Here is a 26,117-nt window from a genome sequence, read left to right on the forward strand (position 1 = left end):
ATAGAGCATCAACCTGCGGACCAAAGGGTCCTAGGTTCAATTCTGGTCAAGGGCACATGCCCAGGTTATGGGCTTGATCCTCAGTAGGGGAAATGCAGGAGGCAGCCAATCAATGATTCTCTCTCATCATTGATGTTTCTATCTCTTTCTCCCTTCCTCTCTGAAATCAATAAAGGTTTTTGTTTGTTGTTTTTAAAAGGAGATTGGTTTAAAAAATTATGATACATTCATGTGCATATAGCATCCATCCATTCAAAAGAATGTGGTAGATATGAAGAAACTAATGTGGACCATTGGTCAGGGTATAATAAGTAAAAGTGCACAATAGTGTGTTTTAGGGAAAAGCAAGAATTTATAAAGATGTGTTACTCGAACAGAGTGCCTCTGAGGGCTGCAGAAGAAATGGCACTGCTTTTGGAGATTTTGCAACTGAGGGTCAGGGATAGGAAGGAAGAGCCTTAGTTTTTACTGATTCTATTATTTTTATCATTATCATGCATTACCTCTTAAAAGTTCCCCGGTAGATTATAGATGGTAGGTAGATGATAGAGATATATGCACACATGCCACATATGTGCATACATATATGTATGTGTGTATCCACAGGCACAGACATAACTATAGATACGGATATAGATACATTCCCTGTGTTCCTGCAGTGTCCCTCCCCTGGTAGAGCCCTGAGGAAGGCAGAGCGTCTCTCATCTTCAGTCTCCTGCTCAGATCTTCTCTCTGGCTGTGTGAAGCCCCTTGTGGTTTACATGATGCGTGCACATCTATTTGACCCTCATAATAACCCTTTGAGAGGACAAGCTTGGGGTCCATTCTCTCCATTTTACAGACAAGGAAACAGCTGTGTCTTCATGCATCCAGGAGCCTGGAGAGTCTAAGTTCTCCAAATCCCAGTGCTCCTTCCCCTGAGCAGAAACCTGCTTAGCAGGCTCTTCCTTTGATTCAGCCCTGGAGGTTCAGCCACCACCTAACTCCAACTTAAGCCCTCTACGGCCTTCCCACGGCCCAAGTCCCACCCCTGGGCTCCATGGACCCCCTTCTCCAGCCTCAACCAGATGGATGGCAACTGTGTGTATTTCCTTCTCCGATGCCTCCCCCGCTCCTAATGTGAGCCCCTCAGCCAATCACCTCTTACTCTGCTCTCTACCCCGTGCCCAGCGCCATGTGTCTGGCACCTAGAAAATGCTCAGTAGATATTTGTCAAATAAATGATTCAGGGAACAATCATTCCAGAGCCTGGTGGCTTCATGTGATTTGAGTTATTGCATTTCTTTTTCCCCCATCTAGAAAGAAAAACTCCCAGACGACCCCTCAGCTCTGCTCAGATATTGTAAATAATTGATCATAAAGATGAAACACACAAAATGGAGGAGACCAGGGAACCTGTCGATATCATGGGAATAAATTTCCATTCTCTGCGGCCCAGTGCCTGAGCTGGCTTCCCGAGGCCATTAAACTATCACTGCTGCTCAGGCATTAGTTGGAATAAAGTGTTTGTGTTTGTTTGTTTGTTATCATTTCTTAGTAAAACTAATTAAGGAACTAATTGATTGTTTTGTTGTTCTACTAATTAACTCCATATGGTGCCCATTTCCATGGAGATAGACTATGAGTTATGGGAAGGGCTCTGATTTAATGGGTCATTTCTGGGTTTGGGGACAATCCTTTAGAATTAAGTGTCCTTTCCTTTCCACTATTACTCCCCTTCATTGCTGCAGCCATATTCTCTCCGTCCTGGCTCCTTGAGGATGGAGAGATGGGGCTGCCAGGACCTGCCAGGAAAGCGCCGGGTAGAGAGAAGGGCATTGGGCTGGAGCAGGCAGTGGAGAGAGTCCTGGCCCAAGATAATAATTATTATTATGGCAGGATTCTACTTTCAGCACCTACTACATACCTGGCTCCATAATAACGTTGTACACACAGTACCCCAAACCCTGTCACTTGCAACGCCTGCATTTGTGGTCCCGTTGTGTGTTTGTGTGGAGGTGGGGGTGGGGGTGGGGGGACTGGGCTTTCAGTCACTTGTGTAAGGTTAATCAGTTAATTCATTTGTTCATTTAGTCAGCATTCAACAAATATTTACTCAGCACCCCTGGAGTGAGGCACCTTTCTAGCCTCTGGAAAGAGTTCTGAATCTGAGTCGAGCCTTCTCCTCATAAGACTTATTTTCTAAAGGGGGTGAGACACATAAAAAGAAAGAAAATACACAGGATTATTTTTAATAATGACAAAGGCAGGAAAGAAAATGAGACCAAGTGGTAAGAGAGACTGATGCAGGTGCAGTTTGAAATCAGGTGGGTCAAAGGACCTCTGTGAACAGGCGATGTTTGAGCTGAAATCTGTATGATAAGAAGGAACCAGCCACGTGAATATTTCAGATGAGAACTTTCTGGACAAAGAGAATAGCAAGCAGAAAGCTGAGGCAGGACGGAGCTTGCTATGTCCCAGGAGCCAGAGGACGTCCAGGCTGAGGGAGGCAGCGGGGAGGAAAGGAGAGGTGAGGTCAGGCAGAGGAGCAAAGCCAGGCCAGGAGGCCCTTAGATATCACAGGAGAGTCTAGATTCTTTTATGTGGATGATGCAGTCCATCCGACTGTAGAGCTCATCTTCTTCCCATAGCCCCTTGCTGCTGTCAGGTGCAATCCCAGACAATCCCACAGACACATGCAGGCCACCCACCAAGCTTTGTCCTGAAAGGGTCCTTTGAGATTGACTTGCTCAGTGGCTTCTGACCTGTGGCCCTCAGATTCTCAAGAATCAGAGAAATCAATCCCCACATGCTTGTTTGCAAGAATGGGGATGTCCTTTACCCGAAGCCAGGCCCCAAGGCTTAAGTCAACCTTCCTTGCAGCCTAGGTCATAGGGCAGGTTAGTGTTCAGTGAATATTCACTTTCCTCTCCCTCCCACCAGTTGATGCTGGGCTGGGCCATGTGACTTGCTTTGGCCAATGGAATGCCAGCAGATGAGATGTGAGCACAGGCATTGCATGCCTTGGACTTTCGGAGCCACGGGTTCTCGAGAGGAGTCAGCATGGTCCTAGGTATCTAGAGCAGCATCCAGGCATAGTGGCAGGTGGAAGTCAGAGCCAGAAAACTAGATCTGCATTCACTCCATCATTCACAGCGTTCACTGAACACCTGTTGTGGGCCTGGCACCAGTTAATGTTGTGGGGAGAAACATAAATGAGACCAAACCCTTGTTCTTATGGGCAATGAAATGTGGTGTGGAATTCTGTACATATTCTGTGCTTGCTCCCAGATGCTGAGGCCACTGAATTCTTCCCATTAGATCCCAAGTGTCTCTCCTCTGTTCTACTCCCTAGGCTGTCCACATAGGAATAAGTCATCCTCAGTGAAATATAAAACGAAGGCTGCTGTGAACACTGCCAAGTGCAAAAAGAGAGGTACACCAGCAGAGCTAGACTTTCTGGGGCTGCAAGTGAAGGGCTGGGGTAAGCAGGGGCACCAAGACAGAAACATGACTTGGGATAGAAAACAGGACCCCCCAGAATGGGCCAGAATGGAAGGGGAAGAGGTGGGGCTAAGTCCCAGAGCATGGAGAGAAAACCAGTCAAGGGGCCTTAGCATTTACATTTTTTTTCTAATCTTCCAAATAACATGATGTGAAGGTGATAAATCGGACCTGATTTTTTTGGTCATTTTTTCCCCTGCTGGTTCTTCTGTCAAGTGGCCACTGCTGAGATTGCCAGAGGGGACAGAATTGCTTCTACCCGCAGCTCCCGCCTTCCTGCTACCTCTCTCCCTTCCCTCCTCCCTTATGGAGCTGCCACCACCCTCTACAAGGCCAGCCTCAGGGTGGGCGGTGCCAACAGAGCCAGGGCAGCATCTCAGAGTTCTCAGTGATTCTCAACCTGTGGGTCGCAACTCCTTTGGGGGTCGAATGACCCTTTCACAGGGGCCGCCTAAGACCATCAGAAAACACACATATAATTACATATTGTTTTTGTGATTAATCACTATGTTTTAATTATGTTCAATTTGTAACAATGAAATTGGGGGTCACCACAACATGAGGAACTGTATTAAAGGGTCGCGGCATTAGGAAGGTTGAAAACCACTGGTTTAGAGTGAGACAGGGTCCAGAAGCATGCAGCACTTGACACATAATAATATATGTAAAACATCAGCACTCTGATTCCAAAGCCAACTGCCTAAGCCCAAGATGGAAGAACTACAGGTGAAGAGATATTTCTATGAAAAAGATTTAAAAGAAATGACTGCAAGCTCTGGAGAAGCCAGCCCTGAATTAAACCTCGATTTGTCACAGTTGTCCTGCATACATGACCGTCAGATGTACAGCCAGGACTTTAGAGAGCCACCTTTTTAAGCTGGTGGAAGGAACAGGAAACTAAAGGTGCATGGTCTGATGGCCCAGTGAAAAGCACCCAGGCTGTGAGGCCAGAGAAGCATGTGTTCAAATCCTAACTGGGGCGTTTAGTAACCGTGGAACCTTGTGCAAGCTATTTTGTTTCTCTAAACCTTAGTCCCCTCACCTGGAAAGGTTATTTGGAAGATTAGAAAAAAAATGTAAAGCATCTGACAGAATGCCTGGTACAAAATAGGTGGCTCAAAATATAGTAGCCTTTACAGATGATGAAGGTGATAATGATGGTGATGATGATGGTAGTGGTGTGATGGTGGTAACAATGGTGATGATGATGGTAGTGGTGATAATGGTAGTGATGATGGTGGTGATGGTGGTAGTGGTGTTGATGGTGATGATGGCGGTGCTGATGACCAATAAGATTATAATGTTGCCCTTTCATTAAGCCAGGTTGAGAAGATACTTTCTCACCACATCCCCTAGATCTTGGATTTTCTTAAAACCTTGTGAGATGGAGAATAAGCATCCAGGTGGATGATAAAAGAAGTGGCATAGCTATGGGCCTCTGAAAATAAAAATATCTTATTTCGTGGTCAGCTGAAGCAGGTACAGGGGATGGACAATAAAGACAGCTGTCATTTGCTGGGCCCTCACTGTGGGTAGCAGGGCACTAGGTGCTTTTACATTCATCCTGCCCGCCTCACCAACACTGTGAGAGAGGTAGGGATGGTGCTCCCGACAGAGGGCACAGCCTGTGCAAAGGCCCTGAAGGGGAGAAGTTAGATGGCTGGAGAGTGGAGAGGAAAGCAGATGGGTAACTGAGGCTAAACAGCTCCTAGCACCATGCCTAGCACATAATAAGTGCTCAGTAAACTCAGACTCGGCCATCATTGTCATCGTTAAGGACTGCGAGAGTTGGGGTTATACCAAGATGAGAGGTGCTGCTGCAAGAGGGAAGAGCTCCCTGTCACAGGAGCATGCAAGCAGTGGTCATCAGACCTCTTAGGGGACTGGCTGCGGAAAAGCAGATTGAAGCATTGGATTGGGGCAAAGCTTGGATCCATGAGATCCCTGGGAACCATCTCAACCATTATTCCCTATGAGCTGGTGAACTAAGAGGAAGAAGGCTCAGCAGTTATGAAGATATTCAGGGTGCCCCTGAAAGCCTTGCATGTAGGGGAACCCCATCTCCCCCAGGTCATTACCATCTACCTGGACTGGAGGTGAATTCTGCCGGAGGTGCCTGGCCCAACATTGAGCATAAACACCCCAGAAAGGCAGACTTTCTCTCTGTCTTAATCCCTTTTGAACTTGTCCTGCATCCTTTGTTCTCCCGTTTTAATGATTCCATTTGCTTCGCTGCCCCCCAGCAGCCATCTCAGATCAACCCCCACAGCAGGGAACCCTTTAATTGGCAGCAGCTTTGCCAAAGCTCAGCTGTGCCGGTGGAGAGGCATTTAGTGGTGTTTGTTCTGTGTGGCAAGAGAAGTGGGGGAGGGTCTTCAAAACTAAACAGCTCCAATAGCTTGTTCAACACGATTTGAAGGTGATAAATCGGACCTGATTTTTTTGGTCATTTTTTCCCCTGCTGGTTCTTCTGTCAAGTGGCCACTGCTGAGATTGCCGGAGGGGACAGAATTGCTTCTACCCGCAGCTCCCGCCTTCCTGCTACCTCTCTCCCTTCCCTCCTCCCTTATGGAGCTGCCACCACCTTCTACAAGGCCAGCCCCAGGGTGGGTGGTGCCAACAGAGCCAGGGCAGCACCTCAGAGTTCTCAAAAGAAAGATCTGGAAACAAGGCAAAGTGGAACATGGCTGTGGGAGCTGAGGAATGGGCCCAGAAGCACAGGCTTGGGAATACTCTCCCTCATTCCCTCACTCTCTTGTCATGCGATTCACTCACTCCACAAGGATTTATTGAGCACCTACTATGCGCCAGGGCACTCTACTAGGGCTATGCGAGTGAACAAAACTGATTGCCCTGGTGGATAAAGGGGACATACAGGCAATAAACAATACATAGAACAAATCAAGAAATTATGTATACTTAGGGGATGTTGAGTGCTGTGGGAAAACAAAAAATTAAGCAACAGAGGACAAAAGGGATTGAGAGTGGGGAGATTTCAGTTTTCAATAAGGTAAATGAGATAGCTCTTACTGAAATTGTGCAGTCAGAGCAAAGCCCAAAGGCATTCACTCATTCTCCCAAAGGCTTACTCATTCACTCAGTCAGGTGTTCATTCACTCAGTCATTCCCTCAATCACTCATTCCCCCATTCAAGAGTTCCTTAAGTCACTCTCCCATTTGCTGGCTTCCTTCCTCCTTCATTCAGATATGCATTCATGAGCTCACTTACCCAGCAGTGTCTCAGACACTGAGCCCTTTCCATTTTCACCCACCAACGTACCCCACACCACCTCTCTTCTGGACCTTTGCATCGGTGGTTCTCATAGCCTGAAATGCTACTTCTACTCATCTCTGCCTGCAGCGCTGGGTTTACAATCAGCCCCTGCAGGAGGCATCTCTGACGCAGCCTGTAAGGGCTGCAGCTCAAGGTTTCAGCACTCGGTCCTCTCTCAGGGCACCGACACGGCAGTCAGTTCCTTAGCCTGACACTCCCACAGGACCACAAACTCCTTGGATTTATCCCCACACGTGGCATCATGCTTGACAACCAATGGTTATACAGTAAATACTTGTAAAGTCTGGACAGAGAGTCAGAAGAATCACTAACCAACCAGAGACACACCACAGGGTGGGAGGAGAGCGCACATGTGCTGAGCAGTCTATGCACCAGGCGCTGGATAGACCTGAGCAACCCTCTAGGACCAACGTTTTTAACTCCACCTCATAGATGAGGACCCTGAAGCACAAAGAGGTCACTGTCCCGCCAAAGATCCCATGAGTAATAGATGGTCCAGCTGGAATTTCCCCCAAGTCAACCTGACCCCTTAGCTGCCTCCCTTAAGACAAGTGAAGTTCATCTGGCCAGTTGGAGAACGAGCCTGGAGGTCTGAGGCCACATTCACCGGGTCCTGGGCCCCCACCCTGGCTAGCTGCTGCCGGCTGATATCAGATTATGTTCCTGATTACGCATTTAAATGGGGCCAGACCTCCCCAAGACCATGGAGCCCTGGCCTCAGACCTTCCAACTGGTAATTACTCTGCAGCCACAGTGTGAGATCATCCATTAACCTGAGGCCAAAGTGCACCCTGCTAATCAGCCAGCTCTGATGCCATCAAGCAGCTGGCCTGATTGCAGACCTTAATCACAGAGGGACAGCACAATCAGACTGGCCAGCCTTCCTCCAAGCCCAAAGGGGAGAGAAAGTTTTATTATAGCGGGGCTGACATTTGGCAGCCTCTGCAAAGAGAGGTTGCCATAGGCCATGTCACAGCGAGACTCACTTAATAACCATGCAAGACCAAAAGGAGGAGGAGCTTGGCTGGGCCAGGCAGACAAGATGATGCATGAGACAAGGATCAAGGGAAGAAAAGGAAGGAAAATGTTTTGAGCACTACGGCCCAAGCACTGTGCTGGGCGCTTCACTTTCCTTGCCCTTCATCTTCAAGTAATGTTGCAAGGGTGGTATTCTTTCTTGACCCCCGTTTACAACAGGGAAGCTGAGATTCAAGGAAATTCAGACACTTTCTAAGGTCATACAACTGGTAAGGGACAAAGCTAAGACTCAAAGGTTGAATTTTTCTGGCTCCCAAATCGGTGCCCTTGCCACCATCTCGAGGTACAGAACTGTCAGGCTGGCTGATTTCCTTGTATTAGAAATGACAGAGTGGTTGATACGTAAGTTGAGACTAATGTGCAAAGCCTATTCCAGCCACATTTGCATCTGAAGAGAAGTGTGATTAACCTGAAGAGGAGGCTCAGTGATAGGAGAATTCCAGGCGCTGTGTGAGATGACTGGGGAGCTCCATCAGCCAGAGGACTCTTCAGGTCTCTCTGGGTCCCTATAATAATAATCCCCATCCTCCTCATTTTCTTTAATCACTTTGGCTGTGAGGGGAAAAAAAAACAGAAAGGAAAGCTTGAGATCTTGTATTCTTCTTTGGAGGATAAAAATGAAAAAGAGGTACAAGTTTCCTGGGATTGAGGGTAAGAGATGCCCACCTTGGAGCAAGGTGGTCCAGACTCAGGAAGGAGCCTTGATAGAAGAGGACGTCTGGAGAGAAACAGAGCACCTCGTGGCCAACATGAGATACCATCCCATTGTCCACACAGAGATGGTGGCCTGGGAATCTAAAAGTGGGCGAAATGGCACATACAGGCTCCAAACAGGTGACCGACCCCACAGTTTGTCCATGACTAAGGAGATTCCCTGCTTCTTCCCACCATCCCCATATGTAATCCATACACTTGTCCCCTGGGTTCTCAGCTCCTATGCCCATTCCAGGTCACATTGCCCTGTTACTTACCACTTTCAGAGCACTTCTCTCTGAAATTACCTTATTTTGTCTGTTTATTGATTGTCTTCCCATTAAAGTGTTAGCAACCGGGAGGGTAGGATCTTGTCTGACCTGCTCATAGCCATAGATCCCAGCAGCTAGACCAGTCAGTACGTGGCACATAGGAGATGCTCAGTAAATATTTTTTGAATGAATAGTGCTGAAGTTAGGGTCAAAGGATTGGGGCCCTCAGAGAAGAGGGACAGTGGGATCTGGTTAGTTGTCTAAAATTTGGGGTCCAGCTTGTACATATAAGACACAAGGATATGGTAAACCACATGACAACTAGGTGCAAATGGTCATTCTTGACTAGTCATTCTCTACCTGTCCCTGTTCAATAATCTGTTTTCTAAATATCTCATGTCTGTTCAGTCCTCTCCATCTCTTCCCCATCTAGATTGGCATCATCACTGACCCAGACCTCTCTGCCGCCTCCTCAAGGGCTCTTCTGCCTCTGGTGTTACCCTTTCCATGCAGCCCTCCACCATGCAGCCCTCCACCATGCATGCAGCCTTAGGAGGCCTCCAGTTCTCATCAACACTACTCCGAAACCTTCAATGGCTCTGAGTTACCTATAAAGTCCAAACTCTTCCATGTGTCCTCCAATGGCCTCTAATATTTGGCTGCTCAACTCTCCCTGACCCACCAACTACATTCCTACCCTGGTCCCACTGAACTCTCTCCCATCAGGTTCATCAACCTCCTCCTGGGCCACTGGCTTTTGTAGATTCTTCCCCCACTGGCTCTTACATCCTGAGTGTAGGTCTCAGGTTAAATGTCACTTCCTTGGGGTCACTTCTTATACTTCCCCTGTCCCAACACCCATACTTAATCATGAGAGCTCACTCAATGTCCCCCTCCCCGGCAGACTCTATGCTCCCCAAGGACAAGTGCCAAGTTATTTTGCTCTCCAGTGGATCTCCAATGTTATCATCAAGGAGGTGCTAGATCTTAATTGAATGAATGAACAAATGAATGATTCTAAAACTGTAGAATCCATTGTTAGATCTGTGGCCCTGGAGCTGCTACTCAGAGGGAAGAAGGGTCTTCCTAGATCCCATAAACCCTGGATGGGCTCCTTGCCTTAGCCCATAATCACTAGGTACACTCTGTCTGCTCTGTCTCCTACTTTTCCCAGTCCATCACTCTGCTGGCCAGAGTAACAATTCCACTATAATGGGACAGGAACCAGGCAGATTCTCTGTCCAGCCCTGGTCAATCTTTGGCTACCTCCCTCAAAAATTTAAATGTCAAAAGAAATATACGATTTACTTATTTTTTTTATTCCTTTCTATTGGAACCTCAATTTGTTTTTGAGACTCAGCAAGCACTATTGAAAAGAATAAATTCTAGGAGAGTAGATTTAGGCACTTCTTAGTGGCCACAAAGATAAAATTAAAGTAGAAGGACATAGTTTTAAAGTCATATTTGAATCCCAGCCATGTGTCTTCCTGCCTGTGTGACCTTGGGGTGGATCACTTCACTTCTCTTGGCCTCAGTTTTACCACCTGTGAAAGGGCTGATGCTATCTTCCTTGAAAGATGGTTCTGAAAACTGACATAAGCTAAGCAGCGCATCTGGCCACAGTAAGCGCTCAATAGGTGATTGCTGTCACTTATGAATAGATCACAAACCCTGGCCTTACTCAGTACCTCTGGCCTTACTTGGTCTCTCTGGGTAGGTACCTTTCCCTCTCTGAGCGGTTCCCACTCCCCTCGTCTCCGGGGTTTCCACTGGGATGCTGCTCTTCCCAAACGTGTGACAATAAGTCACCCACCTCCTTAATGGACCTTCCATAAGACCAACAAGACTCTAAGGTTAAGGCTGCATGACTAGATCACAGAATCCATCCACATCTCCTGCCACTTACCAAACTTCTCTATGATGCCCATGGCGTCAGCAAGTATTGCCAAGTTAAGGAGGAGGAGCTCCCTGCTCTGACTTCCCTTAGCTATCTTAATTATAAATCCCATTAATTCAGTCAATAAACATTCACTGAGCACCGCCTTTGATCCCCTGCTGTTGCCTCCCATTGGAATCCATAATGCAAGGGAGCCCACTGTTGCAATCCCTAAGGATTGGCCTTCCAGGACACAGAGCAGGGGGTGGAGGGCAGAGAGAGAATCTGCAGGGGCACCTACCTGCTGCAGATAATTCGGCATGACCCTGGGAAAGACATGACCTTCCCTGTTTCTACCCATGAAATTCCCTCCTATGAGCCTGAGTTGTTATTTCCAGGAATGAGTCACTGAGGGGAGTTCAAGGCACAAAGTGTTATTGTTGAAATACCCCAAGCAACTCCGAGGCCCTATTGAAATTCTCTCCCTCTCCCCAGCTCTCCTGGTAGCATTGCAGGATTACTGCAGCTCATATTCATCTGTCTCCAAAAGATTAAACCATCCCCTGGAAAAGGCCACTGTTTCCCAAAGGAGGAGAACCCATTTATGCTCATTCCCTCAAGGAACTGACTTTTCAGAAAAAATTGTACAGGTTGGTTTCTTTCCCAGCTTGGGAATAAGCTACTGTTTTGCTGTGTTGTTTTGTGTTGCTGTTTTTTTTCCTAGGGGGTGGTAGTTATGTGAACCTAAAGGAATTTTCCCTTTATCTCAAGCCACTCCCAAAGATCTCTTCAAGTGGTAATATTGATAAAACCAACAATAATAACTGACATGTATTTATTGAACACATAGCTGGCGCTATATTGTTCAGCATTGTACACAGATGATCTGATTTGATTGTCATATCCTCATGTTGTAGCTCCTATTAGTAACCCCATTTTATAGATGAGGCAACTGAGACACAGAAAGGCTGAGTGACCTCCCAAAGATCACACAACTAGCAAGAGACAAATTTGGAATTGGACTCAAGTCTGGGTTTCTAAAGCAACGTTTCGTAATGGGGAATTATTTTGTTTCCCCAGAGGAAATTTGAAAATGTCAACAAACATCTTTAATTGTCACATCTGGGGGGGAAGGGTACTAATGGTTTCTAGTGGTAGAGCCTAGAGATATGTCTGAACATCCTACAATGCACAGGACAACGCCCCACAACAAAATGTCAATAGTGCTGAGGTCAGGAACCCTTTCCTAGAGTCTCCCAGAATCTACTACTGCCTCCATCCAATCATGATGGCCCCTCTGCTGGGGAAAATCTCGCCAGGAGAATGGGGGCCAAGATCATGCAATGCCTTGTTGAAAATGTTGGTCTTTGGCCTAAGAACCTGGGGAAGATCCTGAAGAATTCTAAACAGGGAAGAGACGTGGTGAATTTGAATTTCAAGATGATAACTCTGGCTGCTGTGTGGAGAATGGATTGGAAGGCATGGAGAGAGACCAGCAGGCAGGCTGCTAGGTAATCCAGATGATGGTGAACTTGAAGGACAGGGTGACTGAGACAAATAGAGGGATTCGTGATCTATTCAGAAGGAAGCAAACTCAACAGAACTGGGTGGAAAGAAAGAGGTATTAGAGATGACTGCCAATCTTCTGGCCCGAGACACAAGTTCAATTTTATAAACCTTGTCTCTATTTTTCTATCTATCTTTCCATTATCATCTCTCAAACAAGCAGCTCTATGTTTCTGACCAAAGGACCAGAATCTGCAAAGTTTCTGAGAAGAAGAGAGGTTGAGGCCCACCCTTAAAGCTGCCAGGTATGGTTGTGCAGGGTGTCAATGATGTGAATGGTGCCCCCTAGGGTTGAGAAGCCTACATGGCAGCCTGGTTGTCAGATTCTGTGGTCTGAGTTCTTGACTCTGGGTTGGCCATTACCTAGGAAGGCCCAAGCTTTGGGAAGAAAACTACCAAAAGCTAATTCAGTCCAAACAAGAGAAGACTCAAGGGAACAAGTCACTACCTCTAGTTCTTTACAAAGCTCCCTACAAATGGGGAGGAAAGGGGATCAGAGGGGCACTAGGGTGGGACTATGGTTAAAGCCCATGATTGAAAGTGGTAGAGAGAATTGTTTCAGCTTAGTAAAAGAACTAATTTTTTTAAGTTGAAATGGTTACAGATAACAAACATATCAGCCCTGTATCTCACCCACCCTACACAGCCCTGAATAGGCTCAGCTACCCTTTCCCTCCAGTCTCATTTCTTATCCTCCTTCTTCTTGTCCTTCTTGCCACCCTTGATGGCCTGGGATTCCAGGGAGCCCATGGCATTTCCAAAGGCCTCATTGATGGGATCCACACCTGGAAGGTGCTCCAGGACACTCTGAGGAAGAGCAGATTACTTATGTCATGGCAATGTCCCCACCGGGCACAGAGTTTAACTAGGCAGAATCCGTTGACATTGATACCAGTTCATCCATGGACACATCTGAGCTCACCAAGGAGGAGGAGGATTATAATGTGATTTGAGATCCTGAATTCTTTCAGATAAGAACTATTTACCAACAAAAGCTGTTCAACCACTAAAATGGTCTACTTCGTAAAGAAATGAGCTCCTCATCATCAAGGGAACTCAAGCACAACCACCTTCAATCAGAGGTGCAACAGAGGGATCTCAGGATCTGTCAGGGCGGATGTTGATCAGTCCCCTTCAAAGACAGGTTCTGCTCTGAGAGCGTGGACAAGGCATGGTGATGTCTCCAGGTTGGCCTTTATGAAGCCCAAATGATTTCTCCAACAAACCCTTGGCATGTCTGCAGCAGCTTCTGAGAATAATTACACCAACATTCCTGACCACATCACTTATTAAAAAACACTCCCTGCAGGGCAGGAAAAATCTTCCAGACACTTTTTTTTGAAATGTACCAGCGATGTGCTCACTGCTGCTGACAGAACTTCAATAAATATGTCCTCAATGTAAACGTGTTTCCACTCTCTTCCCTCTCTAATGAGTACTTTCTTGGCTTCCACCCACCTAGAGACCTTCACATTTTGTCCTTCCATCTGGGTAGGATCAGGGAGAAAAGATCAGACTTGATTCAGGAGATGGTTCAGGGATGGTCACTCCCACACCTCAAAATAAGTCATGAACTGCCCTGATGATTCTCATAGGCGTTCTCCCTACCCCAGAACTTTCTTCTGAGCTCCAGACACACAGAGCCAACTGCCTGCAAAGCATCGCCTCCAAGATGTCCCACAGGAATCTTAGATTCACAGGTCCTTAACATAGCTCACTGTAGCCTTCTACCCCCACCCAAATATCCTCCTGCCCCAGAGGTCCAAGTTTCAGGCACTGTCACCCAAGCCAGACACCTAATGCTTCCAGAGTATCTTTCACTCTTACCTCGTCTTCAGTCCTCATACCCCTCAGCCCCTGCCTTAGTTTGGGTTCCCCCAGAGGCAAACCTTGAGAAGAGTTTAAATACAGTTTATTTGGGAGGTGTAGGAAACCCAGGGTGAGATAGGGAAGGAGAGGAAACCAACCAACCATGCATGTATCAAGCCATCTGTGCTGAGGGCAACTGGAGCTTCGTTCCACACGGACACTTAAGGAAATGGTGTAGACACAAGCTTCAGAACTACATCGTGTGCTGGTGGAGGGCACTCCTGGGGGATAGTTAATTCCCTGGCACTTATATCCTGTCTTATCCACAGAGAAGAGAAAGCCTTCAGGCAGAGATAGAGATACTGCTGTTGGAAGTAAGCCAGGAAGTGGTGGGACTTCAGAGAGGTGGGCAGGGCATCGGCTAAATCTGCTGTAACATCAACTCCTATGGAGCCTATTGCCTCGATGACTCTCCAGCATTCTAGATTCTCCTCATTCTAGATTCCTCCATCTCCATCCAGGCCACCATCTGGCTTTTTGCAATCAGCACTGACTGGTCTCCCTGCCTCCAGCCTGGTACCCTAAGAGCCTTCTCCAAACTGCAGTCTGAGTGAGGTGACAGGCATAATGGGTACAGGGCAGACTTCCTGTCCCTCTTCTAAGTACACGATGCCAGGTAAAACGCTTCACATCACTGTATCTGGCTTTGTTTGGGTTTTTTTTGTTTTGTTTTTCTGTGTGTGTTTTTTCAAGTGAAAATTAGGCATGAAACTTGCACCTTCATCATAGGATTATGGCAAAGATTACATGAGTTGATATATGCGAAGTGTTTAGAACAGCACCTGGTATAGTGATTGTCCAATAAATGTTAGCTCTTAACCAAAACGTTAGCTCTCTAGAAAAAAAAATGCGATTAAGTCCTCCTTCAAATTCCTCTGGTAATGAGACCCTGGAAAGGTGAGCTTTGATAATTGCTGGGAGACTCGGAGCCTAGAAATACTGGTGATACTCTTAAGGAACAAATCTTCACCCAAGGATCAAAGATGCTTTTGGCGCAGTGGGTGCCTTGGGATAAAGAAGCCACCGAAGTACAAGTTTATTCACCAGGGTGTTGGACCCAAGAATCAGGGAAATAGAAGTTGCCCATTGCTAAGTCCTCCTCTGTCAAGGGCATACCTGTGATCAGAAAGGTACAATTAAAGAAGGAAAGGCTGGCAGCCCAGTCCTGCCAGTAGAACAGTCTTCAGAACCAAGGTGATACAGGATTAAAATCTGTCGCTAAAACTAAAAGTGTATCTGGCCTGGGTCAGGTGTCTTTCACTCCCGGAACCTCAGTTTCCTGATCTATAAAATGAAAATAATACCACATACCTTATAGATATGTTGGGAGGATTACATATTATCACATATGTAAAAAGCCCAGACATACAGGTAGGGTCTCCATAAACGCTAGATTCTGTCTTTCTCTCCACTCACAATCACTCTCTTGGTCCTGACCTCTCTATGAGCACAGTGGAAACTACAGTACTATCTTGGATATTTTAATGCCTCACCTCACATCCTCTCTCCCCATCTTTTTACTTCCATCATTGCTACAGTCGAAGGCTGACAACACCTCACAACTCTTGCACCATGTCCCCCTTAATTTACACCCATGGCCTTCTGGCAACTTCCTCTTGACCACTAAACTATTTCACTATAGCCCTTCCTCCCAGGATGTGGGGTTTTGAGCAATATACTTGGCAGTTCACCTGGTATACAAGCATAAAGGTGCTGAGGTAGGAATATACATAGACTCCTGGACAATGACGAGGGGTTGATCAGAGTGCTAGAAAGAACAGCATCGGAGATTAGAGACAAGGAATTATGGGGAAGGTGGAAGAAGCACGTGAATGGATGTATGGGTATGGAAACAAAACATGCAGAGCCTTGCATCTCACATTACTGCACACAAAAGGCCATCCAAGTAGAAGAAGGGCTCCACAGCTAGATAGGCTGACTCAACCCGTGGATGTCAACCATCCTCCTTCCTCTGCCACCCAACTGCTGTGCAGTGGCCCTATGAACAGAGCAGCCAATAGCAGGTGTGGAGATTAAACACAGGCATGGCACTTGGGGCTCCTTCTCACGAAGGCTGATCTAACTACTGCTACTGATAGTGCCTAACCTAACAGCAGCAGAGGCTGAAAGGGAGCCTTCGAAATGGCACCGTGAGGACACTAGCTAACCACTTGGTGGCAGATTAGTTACCCTGAACTCCTTTGCTTGAAGATAGGGCATCTATACGGGGATTGCTACCTATTCTAGCTCTGGGTCTATCATCTTTGGTGGCGTTGCCTCTGCCAGCACCACCAACCACAGATTTAAAGAATGTGGGATCCTACGTCATATCACCTTGGACCCCTGAAAGAGCTGGGACTGGGAGAATCAAGACAATGGACAAAGCACTGTTTGACAACTTCTGTGATGAACTCTTAAAATGGCTTGTTTTCATCTGCTCCATGTTTAATTCTGCTTCAGTCCCACGGGGCACCCTTCACACAAACACACCGATTGGGGTGTTTTTCTCTTTAGTGAGAGCCAAGTCCCAGAGGGAGCCTAGCAATCCTCTGCAGACCTATTGGTTCTTGTTCAGTTAGTCACCAGCTCTTTTCCAAGGAGAGACCCACCCCCAATGAAGATCCAGTTGTAAATGCCGCCCAGAAAGAAGCTGGAGTGAAGCCCCTCAAAACAAGGCCCAGAAGTGACCTGGCTGTGCCTCTTGCTTCTTTAGGAATAGGATTTGGCTCTCACTGGCTCTGGCATCTCTTCATCCAAAGCTTTGGATGCTATATTCACAAAGGCTCATGAGTAATGCATGGTGACCTGAAGAACTCCAGGAGGGTGGATTACAGATGTGCAGGAAGAACCTGGATGCCAGGCTGAGTTCAACTGTGATCACAGCAGGCAGTTCTGCCACACAGGATCGATCGGCCAGTGGTTAGCCACACTCTGCCTGGGAGGCCCGCCCTGCCTGCCCTGGGTTCTGCCATGGACTGTCCTCCACATTGGCCTCCTAACCTCTGCAGGGCTCCCATTCTGATCTTGACCCTCAGCAACCTTCAAAACTCACCCCTCCAAGTCTCCTTTCCTCTACAGCTTATTAGGAAGCTAAGATTAAACCTAAAAATGAACTCATGCAATAACCAGGAATAAGGGATGATGCCATGTCCCCCTTCCAGCCACGCACTTGTGAGTTTTCCTAAAGGCTTTGCTTGCAAACACCAGTGAAGTTAGAGGAAAAGAAGGAGTTATTGATAGAGCCCTGATCCCCGGAACCCATAGGTTCCCAGTCTCCCTGCTGTCATTTCCTGATGGAATAACCAAGAACCAAGGGCTTCCTTTGTCTGGTTTCAGTTTCCCATTCTACAGATGAGAGGACTGAGGCCCAGAGTGGAGCAGACAGTCTCCCAGGGTCACACAGCAAGTTGATCATAGATAGAGCCCCAGAAAGAACCAGAACTCTTTTCCCAATGCAGGCCTCTTCCCCTGACTCTAGCATGCCCACCACCCCGTTCCCAGGTGAGCCACCCCAGGAGGAGGCGGGGAAACATCTTTGTAGGTGATTTAAGGCAGCGTGCTTCCAGGATGCCCCGCTCCCTCTCGATAATTTATGGATGTGTGAGCAGGATGATGGGCTCACTGCTTACACCGTGTAATTCAAAAAATGTACCCACCCTAGAAAGATGGGTGAGAGGTATAAAAATATGTACATTTGATGGAGCATATATATGTGTTTGTAAATACAGTCTGTTATTGCTCAGTGTTATTATATATCCATCATCTTTCTTTGGGTTATTGGAAACATAAAAATCTTAAAGCACTAAAAACACAAAGAACGATAAGTCACCCAGGAAAGTATATCTTCCCGGGGATGATTTTATGTCTGGAACAGTTTGTGCCTTCTGAAAATAAAGTCCTTGTATTGCCAGGGAGGGAGGAGGAAGCAGGGCGGGGCTGGGAGATGGCTCCCACAAGCCCCTGGGCAAAAACCCAGGCTGGTGGATACTCAGGGGGGGAGGGGGGAAGGCAGTGAGCAGAAGGGCCAGCCCAGCTGAGGGTCCACGTTTGGGCAAGTTATGACCTTGTAGCCTGGCTCCTTCCTTATAAACCGGGGGTCACAGTCCCGACTGGCTCCACAAATATTTCCCTCCCTTTTGACCCACTCAATTCTGAGCAAGTGTCAAAGTGGCTGCATGAAAATGACGTTAGCCTGGCCAGTGTGGCTCAGTGGTTGAGCATTGACCCATGAACCAGGAGGTTATGGTTTGATTCCGGTCAGGGTACATGCCAGGGTTGCAGGCTCGATCCCCAGTAGGGGGTGTGCAGGAGGCAGTTGATTAATGATTCTCTCTCATCATTGACGTTTTGATCTCCCTCTCCCTTCCTTTCTGGAATCAATTAGAAAAAGAAAACATGTAAAAATATTCTTTAAATGACTTTGATGTATCAGCCCCTCTCTCTCTTTGCTTCCTCCTTGCAGGCCAAGCATCCAAACCATGAAGGGGAAACATAAACTAAATTCCAAGCAGCAGACACAGTCAATAACACAGACATGATTTTTAAGTGAAATTAATGATTTTTCAAATATAGATTTCCTCTTCATGCCCTTCCTTCCACAACTTCAGAGATTCATGCTTCGACAGGCATTTGGTAATGCTGCTGAGCCCTGGGGATCTGCTGTAAGTCAAATGGTAAGGAGGCCTGGAGGGTCCTTTCACAGTGATGATGGAGGACACAGAAGCATGGAGACCGAGAGCAGTGGACTAGAGTGACCAAAGCCTGGCCCTCCGTCACCCTGTGCAGCCCCCAGGCCCGCATCCCACTCTGCCTTCACTCTGCTCACCTGAATAGAGGGGCTGGGGTGGGTGCTCTCACAGGCCCCCAAGGGGCTGCTCTTTCAACCTGACGTTGGAATGATACATATTCTCTTTTGTTCACCTCCGAATCCCCAATATGTGAAGTATTCGAAAGGGGCTGGGTCCATAGTAGAGGCTCAATAAATGCTTGTTTCATTAATTAATTTTGTGTCCTTCAGAAATTCACTGAAGTCACCCCAGAGGTAGCAGACCAAGTACATTCATGGCCCCCAACAATGGCCTCCCTGGGTCGAGCCTTTGCAGTGTGTTCTAGGTTGGACCCTGGACTCAGCCATGTGACTTATTTCCATCGATGGGAGAGATGCAGACTTGGCACCTGCAGAAGCTTGCAAGGTCCTTGTACTTTCCTCCATGGCCATGGTTTAGCTATTAGAGGGTGTGGGAGTGGGGGAGGGAAGATGAGCGCTCCAGCCACATCCATGCGGGCCAGACAGCCCCCAGCCAACCTGCCCACTGACCCCAGACATGTGAGCAAGCTCAGCCCCAGGGCCAAGCGCAGCCCAAGCAGCAGGACCTCCCAGCCAAGTTCATGGGAAATAACAAATGGTTATCTGTCCTGCAGCAAACACTAGGTTTTAAGTAATTTCATCTAGAATGTGACAGACCTGGGGAGAGCCCAGGAGGCAGGGAGAGTTAACAGACCCCACTCTGAGCTTGCAATGGGTTGGCTGTTCTCTCAGGTCTGCTTGTTCCTCTCTTTTCCTGCCTCCCATCAACGTCCCCACCCTCTATCTAAACACACTTCTCCTGCCCTCATTTCTTTAGCTTACACCTGGAGGTAGAACCCCTCACCAGGGGGCAGACGCTCAACACAGGAGCGGGCCTAAGCTGTCAGTTGGACAACCCCCGAGGGCTCCCGGACTGCGAAAGGGTGCAGGCCAGGCTGAGGGACCCCCTCTGAGTGCACAAATTTCATGCACCAGGCCTCTAGTATAATATGCTAGATCTTTCACACAGCTCTTAACATCAGGTCTGCTTGTGACAATAAACTCCATTCTGACATGTCACCAGCTCAGAAATTTCCTGCCATGATTTTCAGGATAAAATGAAAGATTCTGCAGGAATGGGAGCTCCAAGGCTGTTTGGAGCAAACTGATTTGAAGGAGTTTACCAACAGGAAATGAAAAATGCAAATTGCACAGACAGAGCCTTACACTCCTTGGAAAACCAAGCGGGCTCATATATACCCGATGGGCTCAGTAAATGGAGAGGCCGAACCTGAGTCAGGGCAAACAACTTTCCCTGGGTCCCTGCTGGGTGGTTAAGGCTGACCTGCCACTGGGGTCACAAAAGTGGCTCGGGAAGACTCTGGAAGAGACACTCACATTTACTGACCATGTAGCCTTGGGAAAGGTACTTTCTCTCTGCCTGTGCTTCCTCATCTATAAAATCGAAATGATCACAGTAGCTGTTTCCAGGAAGACTATTGTTGTGAGGCTCAAATATGGAAATTCACGTTAAGTGCCTTGCCCAGGGCCTGGCACATATAGTAGATGCTCGATAAATGCCAACTATCATTATAATTATTTTATAGAAGAACACTCCAGGCACAGATGAGGGTGGTATGAAAAGACGAGGAAGCGGGAAAGTTTTTCTGAAAGAGGACATGACAACTGAACTAGATTGTGGGGAAAGAGTAAGGGCATTCCAGTCAGATGGCAGAAGCAAGGTTAAGGAGGCATGGAAGAGTTGGATGGGGAAAAAAAGAAAAAAATGGGTTGATCTGTTTGAAGAGTGAAGTCCAGAGTCATAGAATGGTGGCAAAAGATGCATTTGGAAATGCAATTAGAACAGGGGTGGGCAAACTTTTTGACTCGAGGGCCACAATGGGTTCTTAAACTGGACCGGAGGGCCGGAACAAAAGCATGGATGGAGTGTTTGTGGGAACTAATATAAATTCAAAGTAAACATCATTACATAAAAGGGTACGGTCTTTTTTTTTCAATATTTTTATTCATTTCAAACAGGCCGGATCCGGCCCGCAGGCTGTAGTTTGCCCACGGCTGAATTAGAATGTGAAAAAACTTACATTTTACATTAAAGATCTTAATATTGTGTTTTTAGGCACTAAGGAGCCATAGAAGGATTTTGAGCCCAGAAATAGCATCATTCAGACACATTCATACTAAAGGGAAAGTGGCTGATATGTCTTCAAAAGTGTCCTGCCACTTTCCTAGGAATATTTGCTACTTTATAAGAGCCAATCCCTTCTATGATAATAACAACAGTCAATACATAAAATGTTTACAGTGTGAAAAAGACACCTTACTTTAAACTAATACAACTCTATGTTCTAACTCTATGTTGATATCTTACTACCATCTTTTGCAGATAAGAAATCTGGGGCACAGAAAAATTAATTAATTAACTAGCCCAACGTCATTTAAATAAGCAGTGGATTCAGAATTTTAAACTCAGAGACACTGGCTCCCAAGTCTGTGCGTCACAGAAAAAGAAGTCAGTCTTTAATGGTGTACCTCAGGCATAAGCAGGATTCCTAACTGGAGAAAAAGGAGGTTTGATGATACAGCGGAAAGAATTTGGCTGGAATAAAGAAGACCTGAGTTCCAGACCCAGTTTAACCTCCCACACTCTGTGTGACATTGAGCAAGTGGCTTCCCCTCTCTGAGCCTCATATCCCCATCTGATCCACACAATCACTCTAGTTTTGATATGCTCTGGTTCTGGGGCTTTCGAATAGGACAGAGCATAAAGCCTGTGATGTTAAATCATGCAAAAAGAATCAATGTTCAAATTTTGAGCAGGAAGATGTGGTCTGGAATAGAGAGAAAGAGGGGTAGTCAGGATGGCTCCAGAGACCTAATATGAAGTCAGTGTTACAAGAAACGAGTAAATCAACCAGGAGAAATATCTCCACTCCAACCCTAGCCTAGCTATGCAACAGCCAGCTTGGTGAGGTTATGTTACAAGACAATGGTTTTCTTTTTCTTTTTCTTTTTTTTTAAATATATTTTATTGATTTTTTACAGAGAGGAAGGGAGAGGGATAGAGAGTTGGAAACATCGATGAGAGAGAAACATCGATCAGCTGCCTCCTGCACACCCCCTACTGGGGATGTGCCCGCAACCAAGGTACATGCCCCTGACCGGAATCGAACCTAGGACCCTTCAGTCCGCAGGCCAACGCTCTATCCACTGAGCCAAACCTGTTAGGGCGACAATGGTTTTCAAACATACTTTTAGCTATTTTTAAAATCTTGCATTGAATGCAATCTACAAAGCTGGTTTTTAAAAAGCAATGTTTTATTATAGTGTGAATTTACTTTTATAAATACAGGTTATAAACTTTACTTATTATTAAGTCAGTCGATAAGAACAAGGCTGTTTTGATTAAATAAATTGGATGCTCAGGTTGGTATAAAACTGCAATTGTCATCTGTAACCCCCTGACTTCACTTTTTTGTGTGTTTATCAAAAGAGCCTAATCATTTTTATTAGTTTGGGTTGTATAGCATCTTGAAAACATTATTTACACAGATGAGTAGCTACAAATGCTGACAAGTTAAAAAAAAAAACACACAAGGAAAGATGGCTTTGCAATCTTTGGATATTCTTCAAAGTGATGCAGAGGCTTAAGAGGACGCAGAAAATATTATACAAAATATCCTGTTCCAGATCACATCCATGGGTAGAGTTCATTCGGCAGATGCCCCATGAGTGCCTACAATGTGTTATGTGCTGCTCCAAGCACTGGGCACAGCAGGGGGGCAGAATAAAAGCACCCCGTCCTCTTGAAGTTTAAAACTTTGGCATGTGAGCGATGGACAATCAATAAAATAAGTAATGAAATCTGTAGCATGATCACTGCACTGTGGGTTAGTCCAGGGACGGTGCTATGGGAGCAAACAAGCATGAAGGGGTAGGGACTCTGAGGTGGAGGGAAGTTCAACTTGAAATAGGTCAAGGTGGCCTCACTTGGAAAGTCTGAGCAGAAGTTTGAAGGAAGGAAGAGCCGGCCCTGAGCCTGCAGGAAGGGCATCCAGCCAGCACCACCAACGGGTGAGAGGCCTGCTGGGCCAGTCGAGGAAGAGTGGGAAGGCTGAGGCTGAACAGCTGGAGGGACTGACCCAGGGTGAGGTAGTAGGAAACAAGGTCAGAGAGGAGAGAAGAGGAGGGTAAGGGATGGGGGACAGATCACACTGGGAGGCCATTATATTGACATTGGCTGCCAGGTGGACTATGAGGGAAACCACAGGGGGTTTGGGGGCAGAGGAGAAACAGAATGCTTTTACGTCACTTGGGATGCTGGGTTGAGAACAGAGTGGAATAAGGGAATAAGGGTGGAAGGAGGGAGAAGAGGGGGTGTTTTCCATACTTCAGGAGAGATGATTGGTGGCTCAGACCACGTGAACAGGGAAAAGGGATTGGATTTTGCATACACTTTGAGAACAGAACTGATAGGTGCTCCTGACCAATTGGGTGTAGCTTATGAAAGAAGAGGAGTCGAGGATGACTCCAAAGGGTTTGGCCCAAGGAACTGGTAGAGCGAAGCTGCAATCCACCTCACCTGAGATGGGAGGACTAGGGAAGGAGGAGGTTTAGGTGGCTGAGGGTCAGGACTTCAGTTTGGGATGTGTTACCTTCAAGATGCCCATTAGAAATCTAAGTGAAGATGGACAGGTGAGACTGGAGTTCAGAGACGTGGTCCAACCTGGAACTACCTGAGGACTTCCTGTGGAGGAGGTGCTTAAAGCATGAGGGAGACAGCATGGGACCAGCGAAGCAGCTGGTGTGGACTGACAAGAGGTACCAGGGCTGAGCCTGGAGATCCCCAAGATCAGGGGGTCAGGGGTTGAGAAGAAACCAGCTAGCAGACTGAGAAGGAACAGGGGTGAATGAGGGAGTGGAGATCAGGTGTCCTGGAGACCAAGTGAGCAAAGTGCTTTAAGGAGGAGAAAGTGTTCGGTTAAGTCCAATGCCAACAGGACAGCGTGGAGGTGGCCCGAGGCTAGACTGCTGGTTTTAGCCATACAGTGGTCATGGGTCATGGTGACCTTGGTAAACCCAGCTTTTTTTTTTTTTTTTTTAATTAAATCTTTATTGTTCAGATTATTACATTTGTTCCTCTTTTTTTTCCCCCCATAACTCCCCTCCTCCCAGCTCCCGCCCCACCCTCCGCCCTCACTCCCCACCCACTGTCCTCTTCCATAGGTGCACGATTTTTGTCCAGTCTCTTCCTGAATCTCCCACACCCCTTTCCCCCCCAAGAATAGTCAGTCCATTCCCTTTCTATGTCCCTGATTCTATTATGATCACCAGATTATTTATTCACTTGATTCTTAGATTCACTTGTTGATAGATGCATATTTGTTGTTCATAATTTGTATCTTTACCTTTTTTTTTCTTCTTCCTCTTCTTAAAGTATACCTTTCAGCATTTCATATAATACTGGTTTGGTGGTGATGAACTCCTTTAGCTTTTCCTTATCTGTGAAGCTCTTTATCTGACCTTCCGTTCTGAATGATAGCTTTGCTGGATAAAGTAATCTTGGTTGTAGGTTCTTGGTATTCATCACTTTGAATATTTCTTGCCATTCCCTTCTGGCCTGCAAAGTTTCTGTTGAGAAATCAGCTGACAGTCGTATGGGTATTCCCTTGTAGGTAACTGGGTTTCTTTTTCTTGCTGCTTTTAAGATTCTCTCTTTGTCTTTTGCTCTTGGCATTTTAATTATGATGTGTCTTGGTGTGGTCCTCTTTGGATTCCTTTTGTTTGGGGTTCTCTGCGCTTCCTGGACCTGTAGGTCTATTTCTTTCACCAGGTGGGGGAAGTTTTCTGCCATTATTTCTTTAAATAGGTTTTCAATATCTTGCTCTCTCTCATCCTCTGGCACCCCTATAATTCTGATGTTGGTGCGCTTGAAGCTGTCCCAGAGGCTCCTTACACTATCTTCATATTTTCGGATTCTTTTTTCATTTTGCTTTTCCAGTTGGGTGTTTTTTGCTTCTTCGCATTTCGAATCTTTGACTTGATTCTTGCGCTCCTCTGGTCTGCTGTTGGGTGTCTGTATAATATTCTTTATTTCAGTCAGTGTATGCTTAATTTCTAGTTGGTTCTTTATCACAACATCGAGGGTCTCATTAGATTTCTTGAGGATCTCACTACATTTATCGGCGGTCTCACCAGTCTTTTCGAGGGCCTTACTAAGTTTATCGGCAGCTTCTAGACAGTTCTTAAGAGACCTTAAAAGTGTGGTTCTGAACTCAATATCCTCCATTGACAGTTTTGTCCTGTTTCTTTGTCTCCGCATTTTTTATGCTTTCTTGGTGCACCCCCTAGTGGTCTTTGTCCGCAGTCTTGTTGCCTTTAAGCCTTGATTGATGTCGGCAATACCGGGGTGATTTGACCTCCAGGCTAACTGGCTATGAGAGTCTGCTGTGTCTGTAGTGGGAGGGCTTCTGTGCTGGATCTCTAGGGCGGTGCTAATCTAGCGTTTGCCTGAGGCTATCCGGCAAATGGCGCTGCGCAGGGCTTGGGCGGGGCGGGTCCCCGGGGATCTACAGGGCGGAGGGGGGGGGGGGGGGAACGAGCAGTTATGGCGACTCTCAGTTCCTTCTCCAGGGGCTCTGCCTCTCAGAGCCCCAGCAATGGCTGCAAACCTCGGAGAGAAAGCTGCCTTCGAGTTCCGACCGAAGCCAGACAGTCCCGTTTCTCCCGTTTGAGTCTCGGTCCCCAGAGACTCGCCCGGATCTGGAGCTCAGAGTCTGAAACTCCCTCCCGATTGAAAACAACAACCGCGCCCTCCGCCGCCAGCCCGCTCCGCGCGCACACTTCGCACCTGAGTATTTCACTTCAGCACTGCGCCTCCTCTGAGTCTGGGTATGATATTCTCTTTCCTCCTAGTTGTAGAATTTCCACTCAGCCAGCCTTCCCGTGGTTCTGGGTGATGTCCGTTCTGTCCTTTAGTTATATCTCTGAAGTGGTTGTTTGAGGCAGCGATCTCCGGCGTTAACCTATGCCGCCATCTTGGTTTCTCCGGTAAACCCAGCTTTGATGGAGTGGTGGGAGCAGAAGCCCAGTCAGTGTATTGCCAGGGGGCATGATGAGAGGGATCGGGGCAGTTATAACGACCCATCTTACCAAAATATTTGTTATAAAAGGAGACCAGAGAAATGAAATGGGAGCTAAAGAGGTAAGTGGAATTGGTTG

The sequence above is a fragment of the Myotis myotis genome, unplaced genomic scaffold (assembly GCF_014108235.1).
Source record: "Myotis myotis isolate mMyoMyo1 unplaced genomic scaffold, mMyoMyo1.p scaffold_m19_p_12, whole genome shotgun sequence".
In the NCBI taxonomy this organism is placed as follows: Eukaryota; Metazoa; Chordata; class Mammalia; order Chiroptera; family Vespertilionidae; genus Myotis; species Myotis myotis.